Genomic DNA, 26,455 nt, shown 5'->3' on the forward strand with positions numbered 1-26,455 from the left:
CGAAACAAACCACCCGACCACGCTCACCCTGACGCCCGCGCAGCTGTGGGCGTGGCACACTCCTGTCCAGGGTGAGTACTTCCCGCGCCCCCATCTACTGTAGTACCCACACCGTAGTACCTGCGACAACATATACACCTGGAAGGTAGTACAAATCATACTAGCATAAAAACACACTGAGTGAAGCTCTGTAATTATCGCAATATTAAGTAACACTAACCACCGATTTTGAAGCCTAACTCACGGGACAAAACATTGGTGGTCACACGGGCGGAGCTGGGCGAGAAATATGCGGGCATAATGCGCGCCTGGTGGGGTGAGGTGTAGCGTGGCGTAACCGGGGCGGAGGGGGGCGGGGCGGGTAGGGTAGGGTAGGGCAGGCGGGCAGGGCGGGGCAGAGCGGGGCGGGGCGGGGTGGGAACGGACGGGTACGGAGGGTGAGGTGAGGATTAGGACAGGGAGGAGGATGTAGGTTGTAAGACATGTTAAGTTATGACAGTTAGTATAGACACAGCTTCTATCACTAAAATACGATGGGTACATTTAACACTGACCGACAATTAAAATGCACTTGGGATACTGAGAACTTCACAGAACGTGCGGGACACTGAGAAATTATATTACGCACTGAACATATTCTGGGAGTGTTTTGCTAGTAACAATTCGCGTATACCACAATGAGAGACATTGACTCGAGCTGTAAAGATGACTCACTAGAACACTTTTCACGCTACGACACAGGAATTCCTTATTACACACTTTTAAACAATACTCAAACTGAATTAAATGAAGGATGAGACGAACCAGGTGTTATGGCTAACCGAGGGAAGGCGTGAATTTCACTGCTACCATTATAATAAAGCGAGGAGGGCTTGGATTAACGTATAGTTCTCTCACCATTGTAATGAGGCGTGGAGGGCGTGGGTTAACGTATAGTTTGCTGCCACCACTATAATGAGGCGAGGAGGGCGTGGGTTAACGTATAGTTCGCTGCCACCTATAACAGGAAAAGGAGGACGTGGGTTAACGTATAGTTCGCTGCCACCACTATAACGAGGCGTTTTAAAAGTAGAAGATATAGAGATAAAATTTTGTAGTAAGGGAGTATAAAAGAGAGGAAGATTTTGGTAGCGTGGCCGTGTTAGTTATTTACTGTCAATACACTTAACTTATCTTGTATGTCAATACACATCTATTACGTTCTTAAGGACGACTTCTCAAACACCGCTTCGTTACAACTGTTTATTAATTACGACAATGACGTGGACACATTAATAACACCTTCTATCGAAGTTACTAGGACATTATATTTACGTTACTAGGACATCATATTACGTTACTAGACACTCTGATTCTCGGACACGAACATGAAATGAATACACTTCCCACGTAAGTAACTCATCCCATGGAAAGCTCTGACAAAAACTCACGTGACCTGGGGAGGGTCTAGCAGGTGGTCCTAGATTGTCTCTATGGGAGACTGCTTAGCTGGGCACCGGAGGGAAGTCGGAGGGAAGTCTTGCGGGACTGGGCTGTGGTGGACCTCCTCCTCCGATCCCTGTGTGTCTCTCTCTCCCCGACTCTGTCTCTCTGACTCCTTCTCGTTGCTCCCCTGAGGGAGGGCTACGAGCGGGACTGGGGACGTAGTTGCTGGCCCTTCTTGGTTACAAGACACACTCTCATGAGGGAGGACTAGGACGTCCTATATATTGGGAGACGTCAGGTTGAGCTGATCGGGGGGGGGGGCGGCGAAGGGTCTCCTTACATTTACCCTCGCTAATGTAGGGACAGGTCTTGACTTTTTCTGAGACTATAAGTTGTATATTCTGGAGAAATCTTCAGATGAATGCTTGCCTGTTAACATCGTTGGTGGGGCCGTGTGACATGAGAGGCTCTGGTTGATTTGTGGCCCCTTGACTTGGGCTCGAGGGTTACATTTTACCTGGCTAATGTGAGGTTAGGTCTGGGCCTTGTCTGAGATGTACTGTAGTTGTGTATATTGGGAGAGAGTCGGCAGGTGGTTTCTTACATTTTTGTTGGAGCCGTGTGACATGGGAAGGGGAGCTAGTTGATTTGTAACTCCTTGAGTGGCCACGAGGGTTACCCTTACACTTGAACCCCCTAATGTCGGGTCAGGTCTGGGCTGTTTCTGAGATGGAAGCTGTGTTCTGACAACCCATCACTACACAAGCAGGAAGGTTGTACCAGGCAGGAAGGTTGTACCAGGCAGGAAGGTTGAACCAGACAAGAAGGTTGTCCCAGGCAGGAAGGTTGTACCAGGTAGGAAGGTTGTACCAGGCAGGAAGGTTGTACCAGGCAGGAAGGTTGTACCAGACAAGAAGGTTGTACCAGGGAGGAAGGTTGTACCAGGGAGGATGGTTGTACCAGGTAGGAAGGTTGTACCAGGTAGGAAGGTTGTACCAGGTAGGAAGGTTGTACCAGGCAGGAAGGTTGTACCAGGCAGGAAGGCACCAGACAAGGCTGGTGACCAGGCAGAAAGGCTGGTACCAGGCAGGAAGGTTGTACCAGACAAGAAGGTTGGGTACTCCAGGCAGGAAGGTTGCTGTACCAGGCAAGTGAAGGTTGGGTACCAGGGAGGGGGGTTGTACCCAAGAAGACAAGAAGGTTGTACCAGGTTGTACCAGGTGAAGGTTGTACCAGGGGAGTGAAGGTTGTACCAGGCAAGAAGGTTGTACCAGGCAGGAAGGTTGTACCAGGGAGGAAGGTTGTACCAGACAAGAAGGTTGTACCAGGCAGGAAGGTTGTACCAGGGAGGAAGGTTGTACCAGGCAGGAAGGTTGTACCAGGCAGGAAGGTTGTACCAGACAAGAAGGTTGTACCAGGCAGGAAGGTTGTACCAGGTAGGATGGTTGTACCAGGCAGGAAGGTTGTACCAGGCAGGAAGGTTGTACCAGGCAGTAAGGTTGTACACAGTACCCCTATTCCTTCATAGTACACTAGACTGTATCAATTGGACCTTCCCGATCATACTATTAATACCTTGATTTCTCCTTAATACTATCAGTACATACACTTAATATGATATAATACAGTACTTCATTAACAATCATAAGGGGACTTAAACTTTTTATGCTCGGGTTTCCGTTAACATATACATTGGACAACATCTTATCAATTATGTTACAACAATGTTCCTAACAGTTCATCAGATTGCTACTCCGTGTGAGACTTCGTTATATGTCAGCGAGACGTACCACCGCCTACACCACCAGATATTGGTTGTACGTAACTTCCTTGAGGAGAACTTCCCTGGCAGATGGACTGGACGTGATGGATCCGTCTCTTGGCCTACAGTGTGTCCTGTTATTACGCCCTTAGACTTCTTCTTCTGAGGGCGTGTCAAACATTATGTTTTCCAGACCTCAGTTGCTGACATTGAAACACTTAATATAAGGAAAATCATTGACATCAGAATGGTGACGAAAACGAAGTGCATCATTGGTTGGATGTACAGTACTACGATCCACCAACATGTTGAGATACACTGAACGACATATTGTATTATGAAGCAACAAGATGCAAGACACTACATTATTCTGTCTTTGTTGGTTTTGTTGTTATGTAATTCTAAAACGGGAGGAGGACTTTGTGAACACCGTGTACTGTATTATGTAGTGTTGACCCGTCCCTACCTGTCCTGACCTAACCCAGTGATACACAGCACACCTCCTAACCCCCTCCCCTCCTCCTTGACACAGTAGGTAGCGTGTTACTCTGGCCAACAGGACGGCCGCCTACCTTACACAAAGGCGTATTTGTATCGTGATCACTTAATGCCTAGTGATTAAAAATGTCGGGTCATTAAAGTGTCTAAGTTTTACACAGGAAAATTTTAATGTATGTGTGTGTGTGTCACAGTGCATAGGAGGGTGTAGGGGTGAGGGGTGAAGGAAGGGGTGGTTAAGGAAGGAGGTGAGTGGGAGGGTGTAGGGGAGGGTGAGAGGGAGGGTGTAGAGGAGGGTGTAGAAGGAGGGAAGGGTGAGGGTAGGGGTGAAGGAAGGAGGGTGTAGAGGAGAGGAGGGTGTAGGGTGAGAGGAGGGGTGTAGGGGTGAAGGAGGAAGGGACGGAAGGGGTGAGGGTGTAGGGGTGAGGGTGTAAGGAGGGTGTAGGAGTGTAGAGAGGGGGAGGGTGTAGGGTGAGAGGGAGGGTGTAAGGAGGGAGGAGGGGGAGAGGAGGAGGAGAGTGTAGGGAGGGAGAGGAGGTAAGGGAGGTAGGTAGGGTAGGGGAGGAGGAGGAGGGTAGGGGTGAGAGGGAGGGCAGGGGTGAGGGGAGGTGGTGGAAGGAGGTAGGAGTGAGGGAGGGAGGGAGGGAGAGAGGAGGTGGGAAGGAGGGAGGAGGGTGGGAAGGGGAGGAGAGGGAGGGGTGAAGGGGGAGGGGAGGTGAGGGGTGAGGGAGGAGGGTGAGGGGTGAGGAAGGAGGTGGGGTAGAGGGAAGGAGGGTAGGGGAGGGAAGGGTGGAGGTGGAGGAGGGAGGGGGGTGAGGAGGAGGGGTAGAGGGAGGGAAGGGGGTGAGGGAGGGAGGGTGTAGGGGGAGGGGAGGAGGGTGTAGAGGGAGGGAGGGGGGGGGAGGGAGGGTGTGGGGGGAGGGGAAGGAGGAGTGTAGAGGTGAGGGAGGGATGGGTGGGGTGAGGGAGGGTGTAGGGGTGGGGGAGGGAGGGTGTAGAGGGGTGTAGGGAGGGGGAGTGGTGAGGGAGGGAGGAGGGGAGGGAGGGAGGTGTAGGGGGAGTGAGGGAGGGAGGGTGTAGGGGGAGGGGAGGGGGTGGGGTGAGGAGGGAGGAGGTGTGAGGGGTGAGGGAGGGAGGAGGGTGAGGGGTGAGAGGGAGGGTGTAGGGAGAGGGAGCGGGGTAGGGGTGGAGGGGAGGGAGGGTGGTAGGGGTGAGGGAAGGGAGGTGGTAGAGGTGAGGGAGGATGTGTAGGAAGAGGGAGGGTGTAGGGGTGTGAGGTGAGGGAGGAGGGGTAGGGGTGAGGGAGGAGTGAGGGGGAGGAGGAGGGTGTAGGGGTGAGGGAAGGAGGGTGTAGAGGTGAGGGAGGGATGGTGTAGGGGGAGGGAGGAGTGGGGGGGGTGGGAGGAGGTGAGGGAGGGAGGAGGGAGGGTGTAGGAGGAGGAAAGGAGGTGGGGGTGTAGGAGGTGTAGGGGTGAGGGGAGGGAGGTGAGGGGAGGAGGAGGGAGGGTGTAGGGAGGAGGTGAGGGGGAGGGTGAGGGTGTAGGGGGAGGGAGGTGTAGAGGAGGGTGAAGTGGAGGGAGGGGAGGGGTGTGAGGGAGGGAGAGGTGAGGGGTGTGAGGGAGGGAGGGTGAGGGGAGGGAGGAGGTGTAGGGGCAGGGAGGAGGGTGTAGGGTGAGGAGGGAGGGTGTAGAGTGAGGAAGGAGGAGGAGGGAAGTGAGGAAGGAGGGGAAGGAGGGGGTGTAGGGGTGAGGGAGGGAGGGTGTAGAAGTGAGGACGGGAGTGTGTAGGGGTGAGGGAGGAAGGGAGGGTGTAGAGGTGAGGGAGGGAGGGTGTAGAAGTGAGGAAGGGAGTGTTTAGGGGTGAGGGAGGGGTCAGGCAGTAACACAAGGCCTGGATGGGTTCTGTGTGGACCAACTCCGCCAAGTCAAGGAACTGGTGAATCGATACCTCCGCTCCCCGCCTTCTGGGAACCTGTGTCCTGTACCGCCGCCTGGCCATCGTCCTCCTCACCCGCCAGTAGTCCAGTACGGTACAGTAAATCTTGTCTGCCTTCTGTGTGCTCACTACCCAGCCTTATGACTTAACCCCCCTTAATGTACACTCTCTGGCCTTTTGATGACAACCTCCCCAGTAGACTCTCCCCAGCCTTATGACGAGTGAGCACAGTGGTCACCAAAGGGTCGCTGGTTCTCACCCGGGGCACCCCAGTAGACCCATTGAATTGAATTGAAACAGTTTATTTAGCCAGAAAAACACAGATACAGAGTGGATAATAAAAACAATATTAACATGGCTGAGCCAGTTGAGAACCTGAGCTCTCTTGTAGGCACCTGATATATACTATACATTTATCTCAAGGAAGTATTATGAAACATTTAGTATCATCTGGAATAGTACAATATCATGGTGGTAATATGTACATTTTATCACGGTTATCACTTCACTCATGGAAGTAGAGACAGTCAGGTGTTGTGCTGGTCACCTGTGTAGTGTACCGAGACATAGTAGTACTGTACTGTAGTGTACTGAGTGCGTTGTATAAGCACAGCCCCTACCTGGCCGTCACCATCGACCATCACCCTGCCGTAACTCTCCGGGGCAGGAGTGAAGTCTCTGTTAGGGGACGCACGACCTGACACAACCTCACAAGGTTTATTAAATTAATTCATTAGTTTATATGGAAATTATATCATTAAAAAGTAATCAAGTTTAACATTTACTGAGAAGACTCTTAAAGCCAAGGTTTGTGGCGGTGACGTCACATGGAGACGTTGATACACACACATGGTGGTGAGCCCAGTTTACCTTCACTACGATGTGAGGCAAGTGTAAACATTATGATGAGGACGACACTAAGTCATTATTGGTGATAATAACAACGACTAAACACATAGGAGCTGATCCAGCGCCTCCTTTCTCTCGGAGCTGGTGTGTGTGTGTGTGTGTTGGGGGTAAGATATAAGCCTACCTCGTGCACATCATACTCCGTGGTGAGGTCACTACTCTTCAGGATAACGTTGTCTGGGTGTAACAGTGCGGGAAGAACACAAGGTTACTGTCCCTCGCTTTATCTTTTATCTCACTGAACGCCAACAAAAGATTGTTGGTTTCTTGTATGGTGGAATTGTATAGAATTTTTTTTGAGGATGGTTGTGTTAGGCGAGACACTGTCAGTGTGTTGTTGACCAACTTAATACGTTCAGGAGTGTTGCGCGACACAAGTTATCCTAAATAACTGTGAACTTGACGAATATCTTTTGTCTGACTTTTTGTAATACTTTCTTTCTGAATTTCAAACAGCAGTGTAAAGGGCTGAGGAGGGCAGGGACCACACACCCCTCACTGAGGAGGGCAGGTGCCACACACCCCTCACTGAGGAGGGCAGGTGCCACACACCCCTCACTGAGGAGGGCAGGGACCACACACCCGTCACTGAGGGAGGGCAGGGACCACACACCTCTCTGAGGAGGGCAGGGGCCACACACCCCTCACTGAGGAGGGCAGGGCGAGGAGGGCAGGTGCCACACACCCCTCACTGAGGAGGGCAGGTGCCACACAACCCTCACTGAGGAGGGCAGGGACCACACACCCCTCACTGAGGAGGGCAGGGCCACACAACCTCTCTGAGGAGGGCAGGGGCCACACAACCCTCACTGAGGAGGGCAGGGGCCACACAACCCTCACTGAGGAGGGCAGGGCCACACAACCCTCACTGGAGGGCAGGGACCACACACACTGAGGAGGGCACACACCCTCACTGAGGAGGGCAGGTGCCACACACCCCTCACTGAGGAGGGCAGGTGCCACACACCCCTCACTGAGGAGGGCAGGACCACACACCTGTCACTGAGGAGGGCAGGGGCCACACACCTCTCTGAGGAGGGCAGGGCCACACAACCCTCACTGAGGAGGGCAGGGCCACACACCCCTCTCTGAGGAGGGCAGGTGCCACACACCCCTCACTGAGGAGGGCAGGTGCCACACACCCCTCACTGAGGAGGGCAGGGACCACACACCCGTCACACACACCCCTCTGAGGAGGGCAGGTCACTGAGGAGGGCAGGGGCCACACACCCCTCTGAGGAGGGCAGGCCACACACCTCACTGAGAGGGCAGGGCCACACACTCTCTGAGGAGGGCAGGGGCCACACACCTCACCAGGTGCTGAGGAGGGCACACACCTCACTGAGGAGGGCAGGGCCACACACAGGGCACACAACCCTCACTGAGGAGGGCAGGGGCCACACACCCCTCTCTGAGGAGGGCAGGGCCACACAACCCCTCACTGAGGAGGGCAGGGGCCACACAACCCTCACTGAGGAGGGCAGGGGCCACACAACCCTCACTGAGAGGGCAGGGCCACACACTCTGAGGAGGGCAGGGAACACACACCCTCTCTGAGGAGGGCAGGTGCCACACACCCTCACTGAGGAGGGCAGGGCCACACACCTCTCTGAGGAGGGCAGGGGCACACAACCTCACTGAGGAAGGCAGGTGCCACACACCCCTCACTGAGGAGGGCAGGGGGAGGGCAGGGCCACACACCCCTCTCTGAGGAGGGCAGGGGCCACACAACCCTCACTGAGGAGGGCAGGGGCCACACACCCTCTCTGAGGAGGGCAGGGGCCACACAACCCTCACTGAGGAGGGCAGGGCCACACAACCCTCACTGAGGAGGGCAGGGGCCACACAACCCTCACTGAGGAGGGCAGGGGCCACACCCATCTCTGAGGAGGGCAGGGCCACACACCCCTCTCTGAGGAGGGCAGGGCCACACACCCTCTCTGAGGAGGGCAGGGGCACACACCCTCTCTGAGGAGGGCAGGGGCCACACACCCCTCTCTGAGGAGGGCAGGGGCCACACAACCTCACTGAGGAGGGCAGGGGCCACACAACCCTCACTGAGGAGGGCAGGGGCCACACACCCTCTCTGAGGAGGGCAGGGGCCACACACCCCTCACTGAGGAGGGCAGGGGCCACACACCCCTCTCTGAGGAGGGCAGGTGCCACACACCCCTCACTGAGGAGGGCAGGGGCCACACACCCCTCACTGAGGAGGGCAGGGGCCACACACCCCTCTCTGAGGAGGGCAGGGGGGTACAGACGACTGTTAGTAAAATAATAAATTAATGGTAGTACAGTAACATATGAAGCCATTGTTATGATAATGTCTTCTTTAGCACCTACAGTCATTATTACTGTCACACGTCACGTCTTGTACTGTCATACATCACCTCATTATTACTGTCACGTCACGACATTATTACTGTCACGTCACGTCTTGTACTGTCATACATCACCTCATTATTACGTCACACGTCACGACATTATTACTGTCACGTCACGTCTTGTACTGTCATACATCACCTCATTATTACTGTCACACGTCATGTCATTATTACTGTCACGTCACGTCTTGTACTGTCACACGTCACGACACGACATCCTTGACCACCGACGGGTCAAGACGGGTCAGACGCACCTGGCGCTGCTCAGCAGCAGCCACGTCAACTGTTATGTTGGCCCATACCAACTCCCTCCCCTGAACCCTCCTCCCCACCGGAATATCAACAAGTTCTCGCCAGAAGTTACTATTTCATTTGGGAAAGGAATGGAACCAGTGTTGAATAGTGGTGAACAGTGCTTAAGTCAGTGAAAAACAACTCGGCAGTTGAGGTTGAGCCAAGCTAACCTTCACACAATGAGGTCCCAGGTACCCATTGATAATTCCCCTGAGACTCCACGATAGGGAGGCCCGGGACCACACCTCACCCACTTGAGTGAGAGAAGTCCTGTGACAACAGATCACGTGGTGTCCCCATGATGCACGACACCACGTAATGAATGAGTTGCTACAGCATCATGCTAGGATCTTCATAACACCATCTGTGAGGGAATTACTACCCCATGTGATGCCCCTCATAACACCATCTGTGAGGGAATTACTACACCACATCAGGCCCCTCATACACCATCTGTGAGGGAATTACTACACCACATCAGGCCCCTCATAACACCATCTGTGAGGGAATTACTACACCACATCAGGCCCCTCATAACACCATCTGTGAGGGAACTACTACATCATCAGGCCCTTCGTAACACCATCTGTGAGGGAATTACTACACCACGTCAAGCCCCTCATAACACCACCTGTGAGGGATCTAGTACTCCCCGCGATGCCCCTCATAACGCCATCTGTGAGGGAGTTACTACACTACGTGTCTGCTGTTCAACACCTCAGCTCACATGATCTACGTGTGTAAACATTAATCTGTATGTTAACTGTATATGTTCCTCACCTTTCTCTAATGAAGGCTTTTGTTAAACCACCAATGTATGTAATAAGTCATTTATGTCCAATGTATATTTTCAGCCTTCGGGCTGCAAACTTTTTCAATAAACCGTTTATTATTATTATTATTTTATTATTATTTTATTACTGTCACGTCACGTCTTGTACTGTCACACGTCACCTCATTATTACTGTCACACGTCATTTAATTATTACTGTCACGCGTCAAGGCTCATGGTATCGAGGGGAAAGTTTTAAATTGGATAAAATCATGGCTCACCGATAGAACGCAGAGGGTCAGCGTAGATGGTGTTAAATCTGAGTGGGGCCGTGTAACCAGTGGGGTTCCCCAGGGTCAGTACTAGGCCCACTCTTGTTCATAAGCTACATAAACGATCTAGATACTGGGATCAGCAGTGACATAAGCAAGTTTGCGGATGACACCAAAATAGGGCGGCAAATTAATTCAGGGCAGGATGCAAATGCATTACAGGAGGACCTAAATAAACTGCAGGGGTGGTCTGAAAAATGGCAAATGAAATTCAACACCAGCAAGTGCAGTGTACTTAATATTGGAAGAACAAATACTTATAATGTATACAGCCTTAACAACATCAACCTAGAGAAGTCGACTTGTGAAAGAGACCTAGGGGTACTTGTAAGCCCGGACCTACGGCCTAGAAAACAGTGCGTTAATGTTCGAAATAAGGCAAACAGAGTAGGGTTTTATATCTAGAAGTGTAAGTAACAAGAGTGCAGAGGTCTTATTGCAACTATATCTTGCGCTAGTCAGGCCGCACCTCGATTATGCGGTTCAGTTCTGGTGCCCCTATTATAGAATGGATATAAATTCACTAGAGTCGGTGCAGCGAAGAATGACAAAAATGATTCCGGGACTTAGAAACCTTCCATATCAGGATAGGTTAAAGAAACTTAACTTGCATTCCCTAGAAAGACGAAGAGTGCGGGGAGATGATAGAAATATTTAAGTGGGTGAAAGGAATCAATAAAGGGGATATAGATAAAGTTCTTATAATATCCGAGCAGGATAGGACTGAGCAACGGTTCAAGTTGGATAAGTTTAGGTTTAGGAGGAGATAGGAAGAAACTGGTTCACAAATAGGGTGGTGGACGAATGGAACAAGCTTAGCAACTTTGTAGTAAGTGCGGGAACTCTGGAAAGTTTCAAAAGGAGGCTAGATAGATTCATGGATGATGGAGAGTGGTAGTAGCTCTCGACAGGAGCTGCCATGCACAGGCCAACCGGCCTATTGCAGACTCCTTATTTTCTTATGTTCTTATGTCTTGTACTGTCACACGTCACCTCATTATTACTGTCACACGTTATGTCATTATTACTGTCACGTCACGTCTTCTACTGTCACACGTCACCTCATTATTACTGTCACACGTCACGACATTATTACTGTCACGTCACGTCTTGTACTGTCACACGTCACCTCATTATTACTGTCACACGTCATGTCATTATTACTGTCACGCGTCACGTCTTGTACTGTCACACGTCACCTCATTATTACTGTCACGTCAATTCATTATTACTGTCACGCGTCACGTCTTGTACTGTCACACGTCAACCATTATTACTGTCACACGTCATGTCATTACTGTCACACGTCACGTCTTGTACGTCATACGTCATTATTGTTGTCACGTCACGACATTATTACGTCACACGTCGTCTTGTACTGTCACACGTCATTGTCACACGTCACGTCATTATTACAGGCACATGTCACGCCATTATTACTGTCACGTCACGTCTTGTACTGTCACACGTTACGTCATTATTACTGTTACACGTCACGTCTTGTACTCGTCACACGTCACGTCATTATTCACTGTTACACATCACGTCTTGTACTGTCACACATCACGTCTTGTACTGTCACACATCACGTCTTGTTCTGTCACACGTCACGTCTTGTTCTGTCACACGTCACGTCTTGTACTGTCACACATCACGTCTTGTACTGTCACACGTCACACCATGTTGTACTGTCAAACATCACGTCTTGTACTGTCATGTCACGCCATGTTGCATTGTCACGTATCATGTCTTGTACTGTCACACATCACGTCTTGTACTGTCACACGTCATGTCTTGTACTGTCACACGTCATGTCTTGTACTGTCACACATCACGTCTTGTACTGTCACACGTCATGTCTTTTTCTGTCACACGTCACGTCTTGGTACACCCAGCGTCGTACACTCTCTCTGCAGGGTTGTGGCGCCTGTTGGAGTCTGCGGGAGACAGAAGCCAGTTATCACCCAAATATAACATTGCCCTTGCATGTTATTTCATACATACATACACACATACACACATACACACATACACACATACACACATACATACATCCCAAGTGGCTGTACGGATGACATGCGTCCCCCACAAACCTTGAGGTAAACACGACACATCAAATTGATTTAAAATATCGAATTTCTGCTTGTATTTCTTTGGGAAACTGGTGGTGTAGGCAAGTGTTACGCTGGCAGCTTATGTCATTACGGTGTGTTACATAGACAAGTCTGATCGATGGTTATGAAGCTGTTGGTAGTGTTAACATTTTACAACTGAGGTGACCAAATGACTTGTACTCGTAACAATAGTACTGTTACTATTATAAGTTATGTGGTAAATATATAATTATAATTAACTATTATAATGACTAATTATATAGACTTATATACAATTATAATAATTAGATGTAATTTTATTAATTATATACACTTTTGATAATTGTATATAATTATAACGAGTAATAATTAAGATAATAATAAATATGGCGAGAGTTAATTACTTTTGTGTGTCATGGTGACTTGTTATTATTGTTATTATTATTTTTATTTTATCATCATCATCATCACGATAATCATCATTATACTAAATTATTGTTGACGCGACAAAGGGAGCTCTAATATTGGGGGCCAACACTTACTGCCTGGTGTGTGTGTGTGTGTGTGTGTGTGTGTGTGTGTGTGTGTGTGTGTGTGTGTGTGTGTGTGTGTGTGTCAAATTAGCCAAAATTAAACATAACACATAATATAACTTTATATTTTCCAACGTAAACCTGAATTTACTCTAACCTAACCTCACTCATTCTGACCCACCTTAATCTGTCCTGTCCTAACTGCTGTGGGGACAAGTGACTCTGCCAAGTTGCCTCGTTCAGCAGCAGGTGTCGACGCTTTCTGACTGACTGAGGGGGGTGTTATACTACTGGTGTTGTGTGGTGTTATATTGGTGCTGTGTGTGGTGTTGTTCTTTCTGTGTTGTAAGGTTAGCTACTGGTGTTAGGAGTGAAGTATGTATCAGTAGAGGGAGGCTCGGTGTTGTCTGCTGGTGAGGGAGGGAGCCTCGTTGTTACAGCTGTCCCACATCCTATGACTGGCGCCGCCTCCTCTCAGACCACCTCAGTACTGTACCATAAGAGACTATAGGTATTATCTTCCGTACAGTCTCATCAATTTTCAGGCCATTTAGTCCACCTTGTGCGAGTGAGTCAGGTACGGTCTCACGTTACTAATAGGAAAATCAAACGCCTGCCCGACATTTGTTTGTTTTTGGTCAGTTCTCGCTTCTTGTTGATGCTTCTACTTAAAACAGTGTTGGTAGTGTTTCTGACTGTTAATGACCAGCTTATAATAATGTTCAACGTCTTTATCTTGACTATGACCCCATTACACGCCCACCAACACACCCCCCCCCACCACACTCCCCCTCCACCACCCCCACAACCACACCACGCACTCCACCACCACACCACGCACTCCACGCACTTCACCACACCACCACCACCACGGGTGTTCAGTAAACAACAACAACAACAACTTGTACGTGTTGAAGATAACTGTTTGAGGTAAGTGTCATGTTGTAGTGACAGCTGAAAATACCAAGTAAGAGTATTACTATGGTGAGTTAACAGCCTTCGCCCGGGTGAAGGGACAAGGTGTAGTGTATAACCAGCCATCCCGCACCTCCCTACCACATTTCAGCTGCCTTCAAAACTCTGGAAATGCATAAGGAACACACAAGTCGTCCAGGATACAAGGGGAGATATTTAATGGTTATGGAGGAGGTCTCGTCCCAGGTGATTGCAGGTGTTGTCATAATCACACCCTACCTGTGCAACACCTACCTGTGGGTGTTAAGCGGTGGACAGACGGTATTGTGGTGTTATGGTCTCGTGTGTTAATGATGGGTTAAAGTGGTTATAAAAACTGGACACAATTTACATTCTACAAAATATATAAATAAATAGAATTAACGTTACATAATTAAGGGATAAATGTATAACGAAGGAAAAATTAATTATTCCCCTTCAGCTCTTTGGTAATTATTATTCTCTTCGTTTACTATTATTATCATCATATTAATTTCACCTCTGTTAGTTTGTTGTGAAGTGAACCTGTGTTGAATTTTCGCCCCGTCACTAAACCGGTGAATTACACAGGGGAGGAGGTAAGGCGAGGATTGCATCACGTCACTCGCCTCACTCTTATACTATACAGTAATGAATGATGTGGTTGAACATTTTATTGTGGTGAGGCGGTAAGGAAGACACGGGTGACGGCAGGAGGTAGGTGTTAGTTTGAAGCCTTGAAGCAGTGAACTCTCGGTGTAAGCAGATCTTGAACCTGTGGGGGGTCTGATAGTTCGACCTTGACACAGTAATATGCGGCAGTGTACCTCTTAATGTGCGTAATGAAGCTTGTCCAATAACTTAAAATAACCTTGATGGTAGTTAGGACAGTAGTTACGACAGGTAGGTCAGTAAGGTCACCCACCATTAATACCTGCTGTACAGCCTAGCGCCACACCCTGAAGCCTCCCTCCGGCGCGTGGCCGTGATGTGTGTAAATAAAGCAACATGTCATCATCTGAGGTGAACGTACACTTCGGGGAGGAGGATGACTCTGGGTATTTGCTGACTGTAAACTGCATTGAATTATTTATGTACCATTTTTTGACATGTGCGCCACCTTTTGTGTTGTTTTTGTTAGTGTTGCAGTTGATGATGATAAATTAGTGGGTGTTAGTACAGTGTGTGTCACCTAATGTTGATTTTCACTTGATTATAAAGTTAAATTGTATTGATGAACCGTAAGTGGTAGATGATCACCTGTCTCACTCACTACCTGGTTCTGTACAGTACACAGTAGTTTTGTCCACGCACACGAGTGTAAGCGACGCTTATTCTTAGAAGTACAAAATAATGCACATACATGTCAAGCACACACCACTATATTTTGTCTCCAGTTATCTTTCACATTTTGTGTTAACCAAGGGGTACAGAAACCTGAAGAAGATAGAGGTATGGGGCAGTGAAAAAAGCGACAGGAAGTGTTAATAATCAAGCCAGTTAATGTGTACTGTACTGTTCCCTAACTTAAACTAAACGGTTAACGAACTGCTATTAACTATTCAGCTACTTTGAAGTTGGTTATTTTTTTACCGATTTATTTATTGTTTGTTAAGTACGTAAATGCAATGCATTGATGAAACACATGCAGCAACTGTCGGTGGTCTTGGTGGACGCAGTACGACACTCTGGACACCCTGGCAGCAGCGCTCAGCATCTAAGGCTTGTGTTGTGTCCCAAGAATTTGGAATGTGATACAAAACGCGAGAAATAAATATACAAATGCAGTGTAGCATGAAAACTTAATTGATTTATTGCTTCATTTAAAATTTTGTGTAAGGTATTATATGTTATTTGAGTGAAGTAATTCAACAAAGTCAGGCTTCAGCTGTAACCAGTATAAACGAACGCAACTTGTTTATTGTACTTGTTTCCTGAAGGAGGAGTGCCATAACTTCACTGCATTCTACAAGTTATCTTAGTGTAGTTATTAATTAATATATTTGGTAAAATTTGAAACGGTAGTGAGTCATACCGTTTCAAAGTCAAGGACGACCTTCCTCGATTATGCGCTCTTCGATATACATTAATACTATTCGGCAACTGTAGGACCCGACCACCCACCCGGGACCCGACGCGGGTAGCCGAGAGAGCTGGGGAGCAACGAGTACCGTGATCTTACCCGAGTGTGGCGGCGGGTTCAATACACACACTCCCTTGGAACTTGACGCAGTGACTCTACAATTTACAAATATTTTATGACGTTCCTTATGTCAATACTTTTGTTAACTTTACAAGGCCAGTGACTGTGAACCGTGAGTGTATTGTCATGATTCGTGAGTGGTGTTTGAGCCATCGGTGTGTGTGGTGGTGCGGCAGTGAGTGTCATGAGGCGGGAAATCCGGGGTGTGTGTGACTGTTGAGGACCAACCACGACTGCGTATTACGCCTCTACCCTCCCGACGTTTCATACACTTCTGATACATCACCACGTAATGAAGAGAAACACTGAAGTAAATAAATGCTTTTCTCTGGTGTTGATAATACTTGGTTATACAGAGGTGCGTGTAGTGTTTAGTGATACAGAGGTGCGTGTAGTGTTTAGTGATACAGAGGTGCGTGTAGTGTTTAGTGTACGTGATTCTTGTGGACACCGTGCAAGTGTTTTAGTGGTTTACCATCTCATATATTTTATCTTTAGTGAACATCGTACGCGACCCTGAGGAGCTTTTAATTTAGTTCAGATCAGTGAACGATAAATTGTGATAATTTGCCTGTGATGAAATTTTGGTTGGCAATTCACTGGAATAACTGATGTTTTTTTTAGGAAATATGAAAAACTTGAAAATTGTCCTGTTATGTAAGTGACTGACTGAGTATAATGATCATATCAGGGAAGAGAAAGATGCGGAGGTAACATTGACATAAAAGTTGTTGATAATATTCCCATTATTCGCTGAAAAACATAATACTGAAATGTTTGTGTCTTGAGGCAAAAAATCACCGGTATTAATTTATGTGTGACTACGTTAAAAAGGATAAAAGGAATGCTTGTGATCTGCCTGGCCCGCCTGAAGTCACCCTTGTAATGTTAGTGTTTCTAATACCAATACCGAACACGAGTGACTGGAGCACACCTGCAACTGATGATAATTTAAATGTGTAAAGTTCTTTTATTAACGTGTCGTGTGGACAACACATTTCACTAATACCAGAGACCAAGTCCACCCTGGAAATAAGCAGCTGACATAACACATTTGTCGGCTACCATGGTCACGTTGCCTTACTGTTTACCTGCACTGTCTCGGTCTACCCGCATCATATATCTACAGTGTCTATATTCAATCTTAACTATAACTGGATAATTTATAAACATGCTTATCCAACTGTAAACCTGTGTGATAACTTTACTGAATGAATATTGTCATTATTAGTAACAGTATCGCTTAGGTTACGGTCAAGCAACCAATTTTTTCTTCTTCTAATCACTCCACAACTGGAGCAGCTCGGGCTGTTGGTCTGTTTTGTGTTGCCTTGTTATGACCTTTATTGTTCCGTGTTAGTACCGGAGTCCACCCGGAGAAAACCTCGAGTTTAGGTACTGTACACTATGTCACACTGGATAAACACCCTTCTCACATCTGACCCGGGCCGGGGATTAAACCTGGGAGGTACTCGCGTTGCCGCTGTATCACCAATTCAGTGTGTTGGTTATCACAGTTGTTGTATGTACAATATTTAACACTTTAACTACCAAGGTAATATTATACACCGTTCTCCTTCACCGAGAGTTGTGTCTGAGGTAACTACCCGGTGGTGAGGTACAGTAGATGTGTAATAACAAACTTACTCATCACTAACGAGGAATGTCACAGTTGACAATTTATTTTTTTTGCCTTTTTATTGCATTATATAAGAAATACGGGTTATATTAGTAGTTCGCCAAGGGAAGCAGCAACAGAGTAATTTCTTTAATATTTTTTACCTAGAATACAGTCGTAATGTTCTTTATAGAAATGTTGAGCCATACCCCATTGTTCAGTGTGGGCTTGTGGGTGTACATACAGTGACCGACCACAGGCCAGGTGGTGTACAGTACAGACGTTACTCTCTTAATGATCCCTGTATTTGTGTGGCAGTACTAACCAAAAAAATATGTTTATATCTTACCGGGTGATGTGCCAGTCTAAATGAATGAGGAAACTGGCTTTATTCCCTTCAAGGCGTTATACACACTGAGATAAAAAATTATTGGTGTGTGAGTTAAAGGTGTCAGTGAGGCGGGGCGCGACTCTTCACTTTCCCGGAATATTTAATTGTTTTTGAAACCAATCAACTTAATTTTAATTATTAACGCAGTGTATGGTAACAGTGTATTATAAATTAGTATGCTATCAAGCAATGACATTATGTCTCATCTCAGTTAAATATGCAAGGATGAAAAATGTGTTTTGATTTGATAGTAGAGGAGAGGAAGCAAAGGGATGAGTTGCCAGACATTTCTAGGTTGGTAAACTGCGTCGAGTTTCTATACAACAGACTACCGCAGTACTTAAAGTGTGCACATATATGACCGCCACTGTAAGTCAATGCATGTGCACACAACACGACGGCAGTACATGTACAGTATACTGTTCACGAACACCAGTATATACTGTACCAGTTTGTTGCTAAAGTATTTGAGCAGTAACAGAAAACGAGGCTACAAGTTGTCTGAAATTTGAACAGGAAGAGAGTTCCTACCGAGTGACTCACTACCACGTGTTTCCATCAACCTGCATCACTATACTTCACTATATCAACAGAACAATATATTAATAATCACCAACACGAACTACAGTATTTATTAACTCTCACGGCTCCGCTAAGGAAGACAAGTGAAATAAAATCTTTGTACAGAACAGTACATGTTAGAGTCGTTGTTGATTGACTTGTTGCCATCGAGTACCAGCAGTGAGGGAAGGAATTGTTGTGTCGGTGGGGTGGTTTAAAGTGCCAACAGTAGCAGCAACACATGATTCAGCAGCTCATAGTAAAGTAAGCGAGTTCATGATGTGTTGTGGACCCATGGCGGCTGGTCACATAGCCAGATGGGCGGCTGTCCAAGCAATTACAAGTCACGCAGGAGATTGTAGGCGTGGCTATTTTTAAACTTTCATAGTGGATAAACTATACATATATTTAACTTCGCCGTATTAAAGAGAACTTTGAATTATAAATCGTCATAACCCCTTCACTACGGAGACGCCACTTTGAATGTTTTATTTGTCGAACGCCAGACGATATTATTCAGCAGAGGCGACACGTACTGTACTGTAAACACGGGGTTAGGTTCATCGATTGTTTTTTGTGAACTGTTGTGTTTACTGAAAAGCTGACGACGATGTTTCACACAAACTTGGGCGAATTTCATTTTTTTTTCCGAAACAATAACCAGCAGCTCGAGATCTGTGACCAGTAAATATAACCATAAGGTTTGGGACCAACAGGAAACGTCTCCTTTTGGCGACCTTAGGGACGATAGGTCGCCTGTATCACCTCCCCATCTATATTTGCTAACCTTTCTTTACAGATCAGTTATTATCGCCGAGACAATAATATTTATCGTTTCATTTCTCCAGCTTCGCCTTCTGTCACCTCTTGCCGTAAACATTACCTTATGTACCTCTGAACATCCTGAGTTTAATGGAGGCTTTATAGCCCTCACGTGTTGTGACGTTAACGAAGGAATGGGTCATTCTGGTCGGTAGCTTATACAATGCTATTATCAATTCGCTGCGGGTTTGTTAGTAATATCAGAGTGAGTTGTGACGACTGTGTATGTATTCAGTACACAAAGTAGGCTGGGAAGGTTGACGTGTTCTAGTGTCACCACCACCATATTGTTACATGTCATCTATCATTCACCTTAACTGACTTACACTAAGTTTGCGGAGTTTCATACCAGTAATTAAACGTATCTTACGTGGCAACTTCCTTCCGGAAATCCAGAGTGGACTGTCTCGCTGGGGGTTAGCGCGATATTCCTCATTTATTTATGTCATCAAAAAAACAACGGCTGACAAATTTTTATTCAGTAAAGTTAGTCAATCATTTTCTGCTAACACTGTCGACCCTGAGCAGGTCAGGACCGTAAAGACACATTAACCACATTGTACAGTACAGTATCACGTGACGGCTTGTGTCCGGGAACTCGGGAAGAGCGAGGCAGAACGTCGTACATTGACTTACTGTTTTATTAAGGTAAGCCGCTGTACACGTTGAGTTTGTGTGTAGTGATGTACCGCCTCACAGGCTTGGTGATGGACGTATATTGCGCTGCACTCGTTCCTTCTCACCCTCCCCAGGAATATCAGGGGGTCCAAGAAGAACGTTGTGGGTGGGGGGAACAGAGCGAGCACAGCGAGCCACACCCAGCTGCTTGGGGGTGAAATCTGACCAAAATCATGGGCATTTTGAGGCCATGTGCACTTTTATATAAGGAGATATTCTGAGGTCATTAGTAATTACCTTTACCTTTAACTTTACAAAAAACGCCTCAGTACAATAATACATTAAAAAAAAGGTATTGGAATTTTCTGATGAAAAATGGCCCCAGTATCCGCCCAGGACCCCCTCCCTGGATCCGCCCCTGCCCCTCACCTTCAGTGTTGACTGTTACCTATAATTAAATAGTAAAGGGGATTATAATCCATTAATAGGTCAGTATTTTTTACGGTCAGGTAGTGTGAGGCTGCGTTGATGTGACGCCATTTTTCATTTAAAACGGTGTTTTTGTCTTAAGGTGCCGGGTCACTGGTGTTGCTCGACTACCAGTGCAGTACAGTACGGTGCGGTACAGTGCGGTGCGGTACAGTACAGTACAGTACGGTGCGGTACAGTGCGGTGCGGTACAGTACAGTACAGTACGGTACAGAACTTGCTGGTGTAGTTGGTGACATTGTTTGCCGTGCTCTCACTACCCAGTCACCATGAGTCCAATAATTCATTTGATTGAGGAACTTTAGAGACCACATTGTTGTGCCTTTACTTGCTAACCCTCTTATAACAATGACTAGTGCTCGTATGTTGAGTATCTACAGTAGTGATGACAGATAAAGTAGCCACAAGTATTAACCGTGAAACAAATTAAAGACAGTTCCATAAAACACCTACATAAATATTGGTATTATTTGTGTTATCGTGTTGGTGGTATTAGCCAAGTCACTGTTCACGTGTTGGTTTACGCTGACCGGTAGTTAACGCTCTCTGGCAGTACTGAGGTGAGGTGTTCAGGAGCTGCCTCGTCCCACAGGTTTACTCACTGTCATCAACATCTCAACGTATGAGTAAATACTTACTATTATACCTGTACATGCTCTCTCTCTCTCTCTCTCTCTCTCTCTCTCTCTCTCTCTCTCTCTCTCTCTCAGCGTCACCGTTGATGATGTCGTTCGGTTTATTTTCTCCCACAGTACACTTGTATTGTCACACTACAGCAGCACTGTAAGTCCCGCGGGAACATTAATATGCTCGTTATTCTTCTTAATAACAAGTGATAAAAGAAAAGTTATCTGGCGAGACTTGTATAGAGTCTGTAGTCCAGCGGCAGTGAAGGCTGTGTTGGAAACTGTCCTGCATTAAACGTTGAGAACAATGCCTAAAGCCAAGTTAGCACAGCATGAGGCTAGTGCCACCGGGACTAGGAAGCGGACCACATACCTGCGACGGTCGCGGGGGTCTGTGGTGTGGCTCTACTTCCAGTTTGACTCCCAGGAGCGACGGCGAACTGTGTGTAGTCTGTGTGGCCACTCGATGAGCTGGGACCCCAACACCAACTCCACCTCCAACATGCTGAAGCACATGCGCAACAAACACCCCAGCGATTTGGAGAAGGCCAGGGAGGAGGAAGGCAAGCACATGATGAGGACCCTCGTACACAATTACTATGCCATGGGTAAGACTTCCTCCTCCCTGGAGCTTCTCCTACTAGTCTAGCTGGTGGGGGGGGATCTCTCTCTCTCTCTCTCTCTCTCTCTCTCTCTCTCTCTCTCTCTCTCTCTCTCTCTCTCTCTCGTGTGTGTGTGTGTGAAATAGAACAGCTTTGCTTAACATGACGGCGTAGAACACGTGCTGCGTCTTGTACCCCTCCCCTCCCCCCAGCACACCAATATGTGACCTTGATCAATGTGTTTTGTCTCGTAAATACTTCAGACATGTTTTGTGGATATAGTGCTGCATTATTACTACGTGACCATGTTGAGTGGGTGGATGGTGCAGCAAGGTTAAACGATACCGTGATATAGTTTACAAAGGGAAGGACATGGATGTTGTATAGGACTGTGAGGTTCGTGTTGACTATGGCTTCACGTCTAGGGAGCCTCTTAATACACTGTTTAATATAGGTAAAATAAACAGACCACCAAACCTGATAAGGCAACATCTTAAAAATTATAAGTATATAATTATTAAAGACATTATAGAAACAGAAGTGTGTATTATTTTGTTAAGGTATTTAACTGCTGTCACTTGTGTTCGTGTTAATTATGACAACATCTGGGGCCATGTTGGTCAGTGATAGATGTGGTGTAGGTCAGCCGTGTACACCAAGCAAGGTACACACAATGGTTGCTGCTGATAACGTGGTGTAGGTCAGCCGTGTACACCAAGCAAGGTACACACAATGGTTGCTGCTGATAACGTGGTGTAGGTCAGCCGTGCACACCAAGCAAGGTACACACAATGGTTGCTACTGATAACGTGGTGTAGGTCAGCCGTGTACACCAAGCAAGGTACACAATGGTTGCTGCTGATAACGTGGTGTAGGTCAGTACACCAAGCAAGGTACACACAATGGTTGCTGCTGATAACGTGGTGTAGGTGCTGATAATGGTTGCTGCTGATAGATGTGGTGTAGGTCAGCCGTGTACACCAAGCAAGGTACACACAATGGTTGCTGCTGATAACGTGGTGTAGGTCAGCCGTGTACACCAAGCAAGGTACACACAATGGTTGCTACTGATAACATGATAAAAAAATGCACAAAAATTTCAACTGTGTTCCCCCTGACACGAGTATTGTGTTGTGTGATAGTGGTGGTAACGATGGTGGTGTGATGTGTAGTGGTGGTAACGATGATGATGGTGCAGTGGTGGTGGTGGTTTGGTAGTGGTATGGTGATGTGGTGGAGGTATGGTGTGGTGGTAGTGGTTGTGGTGATGTGTGAGGTGGTGATTTGGTAATGGGATTGTGGTGTGGTTTGGTTATGGTGGTGTGGTATAGTGGTAGTGATATGTGACAGTTTTAATGTGGCGGTATTGTGGTGATGGTGATGATAGTGGTGGTATTGTGGTGATGGTGATGATAGTGGTGTTATTGTGGTGATGATAGTGGTGGTATTGTGGTGATGGTGATGATAGTGGTGTTATTGTGATGATGGTGATGATAGTGGTGTTATTGTGGTAATGGTGGTGTTATTGGGGTGATGGATCATGTTCATCGCCTGTCAGTATGGGCCGCCATGTTGAGAGCGAACTATAGAAACGGTAACAACATTTTCCCTCCCAAAACACAACTGAACACAAACAGACCTCTCTAGGCCAATAAAAACCCATTTAATTTTTTTTTTTACTCAATCCCTTATCATGGTAATCAGTCAGTAACCTAACCTACAGTAAAATAGTCCCAACAATGCTGTACTCTCACCACAAACAAGTCATGAATGTCTCAAAATAAAGGAAGAACCAACGAAGAATAACTCCTGTTTGATTCCCCTGTGATGTCCAGACCGCTGTATATACTGTCCTGATACACAGCTTCACTTGTGGTCTTGACAACTTGGATGAGTGTTATAGAGTAATTTTGAGTATTTCCCAGACCTTTGACCAAGTGTGACGTTATATTCTCCTGTTATTTGGTCTGCCTGATTCTTTATCTTCTATATGTTCTTCTTTTTCTCCTACTGTTACATTAGTACAGCTGTGGATAGGCAACTCTTACATTTCTCTCACATCAGTGCTGCAGTGCCCCATGGTGGTCTTCGTGTTCCTCCCCTCTTTATGAGCACCTCTCCCACCCCGCCAGCAGCAGCAGACCTTTGCTTACGACAGTGAAGCTTCCCAGTAGTTTGCTCAATGCACAACTCTGATCCCATCATGAGTCACAAGTTCAATGGAGATTAAACAGTTATTTTTAGCGTTACCAAGACCCAAACTCTGGCGTTCTCTCCCCAGTGGCAGGGTCCTTGGTATCACTTTACAGTATGTCTAGTATATTTTCCATTATGTCCAGTATATTTTACAGTATGTCCAGTATATAACCTCTCTTGGAATCATCCGACTTCTAACAAAAAAAAAATAGTTTCCTTCTGTGGATTATAGGACTAACTCTAATCGGTGATTTACTCTGCTCTCAAATACTGTATAATATATACTGTCATATAAAGCTGTTGTCATCATCAACAACCACTTCTCCTTGTCTCCCTTCATATCAGACACTATATCTTTTCATTTTCTCTCTTCCACAATTATTATCATGGCTAGTGTGCAAATGAGTTCCAGGCCGTCACCCTCAGTTAGTCACTACACTCGTCACTATACAACACAGCCACCAGTCACAACACACGTCACTATACAACACAGCCACTACAGTCACAACACGTCACTATACAACACAGCCACCACAGTCACAACACACGTCACTATACAACACAGCCACCACAGTCACAACACGTCACTATACAACACAGCCACCACAGTCACAACACACGTCACTATACAACACAGCCACCACATTCACAACACACGTCACTATACAACACATCACTATACAACACACGTCACTATACAATACAGCCACACAACAACATACGTCACTATAACTGGGACCAAAATATTACCTGTGAGCACTGTATTATACAAGCTACTGTGAATGTTGCCCACATAATAGTTACTGAACAAAGATGTACAATAATTATAGACAGCCTCTTATCGTATGTTAGCTTCACTGTATAAAAGTAGGCGTTTGGTACAACTATACCTCACGAGACTTGCTGGATGATGATAACGTGAGGGTGACGAGACTCCTTCAAGTGTACGGGGCTTGCATGTGGTGCAACTGTTTCATCATTAAGTGCTCAAAGTTGGTGGCGTGAACTGAATATTTTAAGTATAATTAACTCACACGTTACTTGGTGGTACAAAATTTTTATAACCCAGTTTGTCAATAACAGCCGTCTACCTTTGTAATCAAGCGTGGGTACTGACAGGTGTAGCGGCAGTTGTAACATGATACTGTACCGTACAGGGCAGTACTGCTCTCAGGTGATTGTCATTACCTTTACATTTTTATGATGAGATAATAAGTGACCTCAGTGATTAAGATGTCGTATTGAAATTATACAAGATATTACTATTATTTTGTTGGGAGTCAAGAACCACGAGTATACAACAAACCGCATCTCGAGGACGTCATTATATACAGAACATTACACTGAGTAGCTGTCAGGTACAGTGTTATGTACTGTATGTCAGGAACACCGGGCCGTGGAGTATACATAGTAGGAACACCGAATGGTGGAGTATACATAGTAGGAACACCGGGTCTGGTCATGGAGTATACATAGTAGGAACACCGGGTCTGGTCATGGAGTATACATAGTAGGAACACCGGGCCGTGGAGTATACATAGGAACACCGGGCCGTGGTCATGGAGTATACATAGTAGGAACACCGGACCGTGGTCATGGAGTATACATAGTACTGCCGGAGTATATATAGGTAGGAACACCGGCCGTGGAGTATACATAGGTGAACACCGACCGTGGCTTGAGCATACATAGTAGAACACCGGACCGTTGAGTATTCGAGAAACACCGACCGTGGCCGCGGAGTATACATAGGAAACACCGCCGTGGTCATGGAATATACATAGTAGAAACACTGCCGGAGCATACATAGTAGAACACCGGGCCGTAGAGCATAAGAAGGGTGAGAACACTGGCCGTAGAGAGCATACATAGTAGGAACACCGGACCGTGGAGTATACATAGTAGGAACACGCCGTAGAGTATACATAGTAGGAACACTGACCGTGGAGTATACATAGTAGGAACACTGGGCCGTGGAGTATATGATAGTAGGAACACCGGGCCGTTGAGTATACATAGTAGGAACACCGGGCCGTTGAGTATACATAGTAGAAACACCGGACCGTGGTCATGGAGTATACATAGTAGGAACACCGAGTCTGGTCATGGAGTATACATAGTAGGAACACCGGGTGGTGGAGTATACATAGTAGGAACACCGAGTCGTGGAATATACATAGTAGGAACACCGAGTGGTGGAGTATACATAGTAGGAACACCGGACCGTGGAGTATACATAGTAGAAACACCGGACCGTGGTCATGGAGTATACATAGTAGGAACACCGAGTCTGGTCATGGAGTATACATAGTAGGAACACCGGGTGGTGGAGTATACATAGTAGGAACACCGAGTCGTGGAATATACATAGTAGGAACACCGAGTGGTGGAGTATACATAGTAGGAACACCGGACCGTGGAGTATACATAGTAGAAACACCGGACCGTGGTCATGGAGT

The 26,455-nt window shown here is 46.8% G+C and overlaps 1 protein-coding gene across 3 annotated transcripts in view; it reads left to right on the plus strand.

The window, feature by feature from the left end:
* The window catches only part of LOC121855814 (zinc finger and BTB domain-containing protein 17-like), a 141,118-nt gene that overhangs the window by 69,971 nt on the left and 44,692 nt on the right, over positions 1 to 26,455 (plus strand). The window contains exon 1 of one of the 3 annotated variants that reach the window (XM_042350929.1): positions 16,021 to 16,383. The exons of the other annotated variants lie outside the window; for them this stretch is intronic. The gene's annotated coding sequence lies outside the window, so the exon portion shown is untranslated. Of the gene's footprint in view, positions 1 to 16,020; positions 16,384 to 26,455 lie in introns of those variants that run through there. 3 annotated transcript variants of the gene reach the window in all.

This window comes from Homarus americanus, unplaced genomic scaffold (assembly GCF_018991925.1).
Source record: "Homarus americanus isolate GMGI-L3 unplaced genomic scaffold, GMGI_Hamer_2.0 scaffold14072, whole genome shotgun sequence".
In the NCBI taxonomy this organism is placed as follows: Eukaryota; Metazoa; Arthropoda; class Malacostraca; order Decapoda; family Nephropidae; genus Homarus; species Homarus americanus.